Source organism: Leopardus geoffroyi, chromosome D1 (genome assembly GCF_018350155.1).
Source record: "Leopardus geoffroyi isolate Oge1 chromosome D1, O.geoffroyi_Oge1_pat1.0, whole genome shotgun sequence".
NCBI lineage: Eukaryota > Metazoa > Chordata > Mammalia > Carnivora > Felidae > Leopardus > Leopardus geoffroyi.
Genome location: NC_059329.1, coordinates 39,736,535 through 39,742,558, shown reverse-complemented (window position 1 = coordinate 39,742,558; position 6,024 = coordinate 39,736,535).

Sequence of the window (6,024 nt, the reverse complement as noted above, 5' to 3'; positions counted from 1 at the left end):
CTCTGAGAGCATCCTAGAAAGTGCTCAGCCGAAGGCACAGAGGGCAGAGTATATTTTTAGGGTTTTCTCAGGTCCCTTTTTTGTCTCTTCCGCCACTTGAATGACCTCTGTCCCTTAAGACGGCAAGTGCTCACACACCGCCCCGCCTGCCCCTGCAATTCTCCAGCCTCCACCCAACAGCTCTGGATTCCTTCTTTCAGTGAAAGTATTGTCCTGTCTCACTCCATAAAGCGCTCTTTCTCCAGGGAAAAATACGAATGGATCTGTGGATTGATTACATTTTACAAATAACATATTTGAACCTTCTGGAAATAGTGCCCCAATCCTAAAATGCACCTGAGTTACTTCCCTTAATAAGAGACTTAGGTTTATATGGGTCTTTTGGAACAATTATAAATAATACATAGGGAGTGTATTCCTTATGAGAAAGGCTTTCAATTTTTTTAAAGATACCCTTTTAATAAGTTATGACTAAAATCACTTCATAAGGTTTATATTTCTCCTTTTTTCTTTTAAAAGAAAAATGGAACTTGTAAGCCACAAAGTACCATAACATCTCTGTGTGTGTTTGCTTGTTTTCCCCTCCTGATCGAGATGCTGCATCTTTCTATCCATGGAAACTCTAAGAAACTGTTAAGACTCTACAATTATAAAGCTTTATAAAAAATAAATCTCTTCATGGTGGCCCACAAAAGTTGCCTTAGCTAATTATCCTAAGCTAATCCATACAGATCTACTCACATGTGGAGTCTTCTGTAATTTTGAAGGCTCATACTCAAAGGACTTTTGCCAGGAGACTTCGTTTTGGTGGGGGTTTTGTTGTTTTTTGTTTAATTTCCATCCACTGCAAATTGATAATTTGGTAAATATAATAAAAATGAGTTATTAGAAGAGTTACAGTTGAAAGAGATCCAGAATAAAAGCCCCCCTCTTACTATAATAGACATAAAATGGCTATCAACTAGAATAAACGAACGCTTTGTTGTGTAGGATTATCTGGTCAGGAGCCAGTGCAACGACCACACCGAGTGAAGCGGAGAGCCCAAGGTGTAACCACGCGCTCTCTTAAGCTTCATCTGAGGACAGTGGAGCAACCGCATGCTGCCACGATCTTCATTGCTGGGGAGTGAAGAGCCATTACCCGCTACTTAGAAAACAGTGGAAAAGGAAGGAGAGGCAGGGGGAAGATGGCAGCTCGGCCGCTGGGCCAGCAACTCGTGTGCCTTGTGTTGATTCACATTCTCCAGCTTAATTAATGTTGCAACCTGGATGACCCGGCAATGGAAGAATATACCGTGAAAGTTGGGAGGCCAGAGGGAGCAAACCAGTTAGTCCCTAACCGTGTGTTTAATGGGCTGGCAAAAGAGCTGGGTTCTGATGTCGGTTCTACCCCTGCTTAGCTGTCTCCGTTTGGCAACGTTACCCTGGCTGCACCCGGTCCCTTACGTGTTAAAACAAGGACAAGAATGCCCCTGCTCACCTCAGTGGTGGTTCAAAGGTCTCAGTATGGTTGGCAATGGATGTGAAGTTCCAAAGGGCTGGCAGATAGAAAACATTAAGTGGCTGTTCTCGGAAAGTCCAGCGTTTTAGAAGTCAGTAAGTGGTTAAGACGCCGGCTTTATTTGTATTTATCAGTAGGAGAAAGCATTTTAGAATGTCCTGTTTTGCTCAAATTTACAGGTGACAAAGACAGCGAGTGCATCTGTGGCCATGAAGATTTTTGGTTTTTTCCAGTTCATTTTGAAAGCCATGCTCTGTGGTCAATTTCTTTCCATACCTTGGTTCACTTCTACTTCGTACTCCAGTTCCTCGTTGCCTTGGGACTAAAGTCTCTGACTCTCACTTCAGGGTGGGAACTGATGTTGACAGGCAGTTCACAGCTGAGAAACCCTGTGTCTGAAATAGCAAGTGCCAAGTGCCAAGTGGCAAGTGCTACGCGAACTTTGTGACTGGAGCTTCGTCTTCGTTCTCAAGTTTGCTGTTTCCTATTTACAAGTCCACCTCTAGAAATTCATCCTCTAGGCATACTTCGCAAAGGACAGAGTCACAGAGATCACTGTCTGCAAACTGAAAAATTGAGACCGATCTAAATACCCAAAAAAGGAAATGGCCTAAATTATGGTAAAGGAGCCCGAAATAACTGGTGCTCATTTGTACTTCTTTAAAAGTTGAGCTCACCAAATGGCCAACGTGTTTTTCTGCTCCCAATATTCTGGCTCCCCTTGATGAGGAACCAGGAAAACTTCCGTATTATACTTTATTTCTCTTCCTATTTACTGATTGTGAAACATTTGTTGTCGAACCGACTATATTTGGCTTGAAGTGATAGATGAGGGAGAAGTTTGAGATATAAAAGCACACGTGCAACAGGATAGAGAGCCTAGAAATAAACCCATAGCTACATGGTCAGTTAATTTAGGACAAAGGTGGCAGGAATATGCAATGGGAAAAAGTCTCTTCAACAAATCGTGTTGGGAAAACTGGACAACTACATGCAGAAGAATGAAATTGGACCGCTTTCTTTCACCATACACAAAATTAACTCAAATGGGTTAAAGATGTAAATATGAGACCTGAAACCATAAAACTCCTAAATGAAAACATAGATAGTAATCTCTTGGATGTCGGCCTTAGCAAATATTTAAGGATATGTCTCAAGGGAAACAAAAGCAAAAATAAACTACTGAGACTTCGTCAAAATAAAAAGCTTCTGCACAGCAAAGGAAACTATCAACAAAACCAAAATGCAACCTGTTAAAGATATGTGCAAATGATATAGCCAAAAGGGGTTAAAATCCAAAATATATAAAGAGCTGATAAAGCTCCACACCAAAAAAAAAAAAAAAAAAAAAAAAGCCACAACCTGATTTTAAAATGGGCAGAGGAACTTAATAGCCATTTTCTCAAAGAAGATATACAGATGGATAACAGACTTATGAAAAGATAGTCAGCATCACTCAGCATCAGGAAAATGCAAATCAAAACCACAATGAGATGCCACCTCACACCTGGCAGAATGCCTAGTATCAAAACGACAAGAAATAACCATGTTGGTGAGGATGTAGGGGAAACGGACCCCTCATGCACTGTTGGTGGGAATGCAAACTCGCGCAACCACACTGGAAGACGGTGTGGAAGTTCCCCAAAAAATTAAAAACAGAAATACCTGTGATCCAGTATTTCCACTGCTGGATATTTACCCAAAGAAAATGAAAAGATATGGACCTCCTGTGTTTATTGCAGCATGATTTACAATAGCCAAGGTATAGAGGCAACCCAAGTTTTCATCAATAGATGAATGGATAAAGAAGAGTGGTGTGTGTGTGTGTACTTCTATATATGTATATACACCTATTATGCTAAGTGAAACAAGTCAGAGAAATACCATAGGATTTCACTCATATGTGGAATCGAAACACAAAAGAAGAAACGGAAACAGACTCGAATACAGAGAACAAACTGGTGGTTGCCAGAGGGAGGTGGGTGGGGGAATGGGTGAAATTGATAAAGGGGATTAAGAGGTACAAACTTCAAATTATGAAAAGTCACAGAGATTAAAAGTACAGCACAAGAAATACAGTCAATATTGTAATAACGTTACACGGTGTTACACGGTGACATAACATTGCGTGTGGATCATACTTCAATTAAAACAGAAACCAAAGTGCGGCACCTGGGTGGCTCAGTCGGTTAAGCGTCCGACTTCGGCTCAGGTCATGATCTCACGGTCCGTGAGTTCGAGCCCCGCGTCGGGCTCTGTGCTGCCAGCTCAGAGCCTGGAGCCCGTTTCAGATTCTGTGTCTCCCTCTCTCCCTGCCCCTCCCCTGTTCATGCTCTGTCTCTCTCTGTCTCAAAAATAAATAAACGTAAAAAAAACAGAAACCAAAGCTTTCTGAGGTTAAAAATGTACATTTCTCTTAGTAGAGTCTTGGCTGTATTTATTCATGTAATTTAAGATTAACCCACCCCCCCCAAAAAGTAACATACAATCTGCAAAACTTCCCAATAATTTAGATGAAGCCAGTGATGTGTCTCTTACCTAAATCTATTCACAGCTTTTCTTTTGACGCACTTTACAAATACTCCCGGTCCAAGCCCCTTGGGACCCAAAAGGCAGTAATAGAGAACTGTGATCTGTGTTTAGTATTTGAAAAAGCCTAAAGGCGATCACACATTTACCCAACAAAACTTCACCATCAGATTTCTTTGCCAGAACACCATCAAATCAAAGTGATACCAATGATTTCGTTCTGACCAAGAATTCTAATTGACACTTTAGTATTTGTGATTCATAAAAACAGGAAAATAAATAATTGTTTAATAAATTCATTTTGTTTGGCAAGAAAAGAAATTGTTCAAACCATGAAGTACCTGAAGGAAAAATACTTTTAACATTTTTAGGGCCAGAACTGCCCAAAACAAACCCTGGTCTGTTGCATCAAAGGAATGTAACCTACCTGTTTCCACTTTATAAGGTGACATCTAAAGCTGAAACTTTAGGGGTGCCTGGGTGGCTCAGTCAGTTGAGTGTCTGACTTCAGCTCAGGTCATGATCTCGCGGTCTGTGAGTTCAAGCCCTGCGTTGGGCTCTGTGCTGATAGCTCAGAGCCTGGAGCCTGTTTCCGATTCTGTGTCTCCCTCTCTCTCTGCCCCTCCCCCGCTCATGCTCTATCTCTCTCTCTCTCTGTCAAAAATACACACACACAAGAAATTTTAAAGCTGAAACTTTGGATTTCTTTTACATGAACAATACTCTTTCTCCCTCCTCCAAATAGTCCCTAATAAGCTTTACAATAAAACCCACCAATATGATGAAACAATCACTCTGAAGTCCTGAAAGAGTAAAGGATTCCTAGGGAACAGAGCTGACTGTGTTAGTTAACAAGCAGCAGCCACCTTGGTTGAAGGAACAAGTCTGCCATTGAAAGAAAGATGGCTCAAGATATTTATTTTTGTATATATCATTTGAAATAAAAAGTGCCTTCTGAGTGAACAATTGTAATGTATCCATGCTAGGGATTGCACTGTGCAGGCAATAAGAATGAAGTTTAGGAATAAGTAGAGACACGAAATAATGCCTAAGAAACATTAAGGGAAAACAAGCCAATTGTAGGATAACACATATCACAGAAGCCCATTTGCCTAAAAAGAAAACAGATGGACTATTGGGATGTGTGCATGGAGAGAAAGAGAGAGAGAGAGAGAGAGGTGTGTTCACGGATGCCTACGGCTAGAAGGATACATGCCCGATGTAACTACTCTTCCCTCTGGGGAGTAGGACTTGAGGGAGAATTTTACTTTTTACTTTATATACAGACTTGAGTATCATTTCAATTTTAAAGAAGGATTTCTCACCTTTGCAATGAAACCAAGCCCCAACGCCCACCCGATTTCTAAAAGGCAGTGGAAGTGGTGTCCTGAGCCTCACCACGCGCAGACTGGAAAGGCCGCCACCCCTTGAGAAGTTGTGTGGTGGACAGACGTGCCCACAGTGGCCACAGGGCTGGCTCCGCGTCCCTAAACCAGAGGTGCTCGATGCTTCCCTGCAGCGGCCAAAGAAACCCAGGCTGGCATATGAAACCGATGGCAGAGGGAGGGTTCCCCTTGCCCCAGGGTTTGACAGTAGGCTCCTGCTCAGGGCAGGTCTCAGAACTGGCTACCTCGCACTGCGCAGCTCCTCACCTTCCTGTGACTTCTATCCCAAGGGGGCGTGGCGTGCTGTGCGTGCCTCCCACGGGGGCCTCCGCCGTCCTTCCAAACCCGGAACACGATGAAATGATAAAGTACGGTGTATACCTTTTTAATTTTCTTAGATCGCAATCTGAGAGGATGTTCTGTTGACAGAGCATGTTATGTTCCGTGCGGCATCTCACGCACTGTTGAACACGGTGGTACAATGGTCACATCTTTATTTCAGCCCTTTCCGGAAGCAGAAAGGACTCTGTTGAATTATGGTTAATATTCTGGAAGCAAAAACTTCCAATTAGGCTTCTGGGAGGATGCAGGGCAGAATGACGGGAAGGT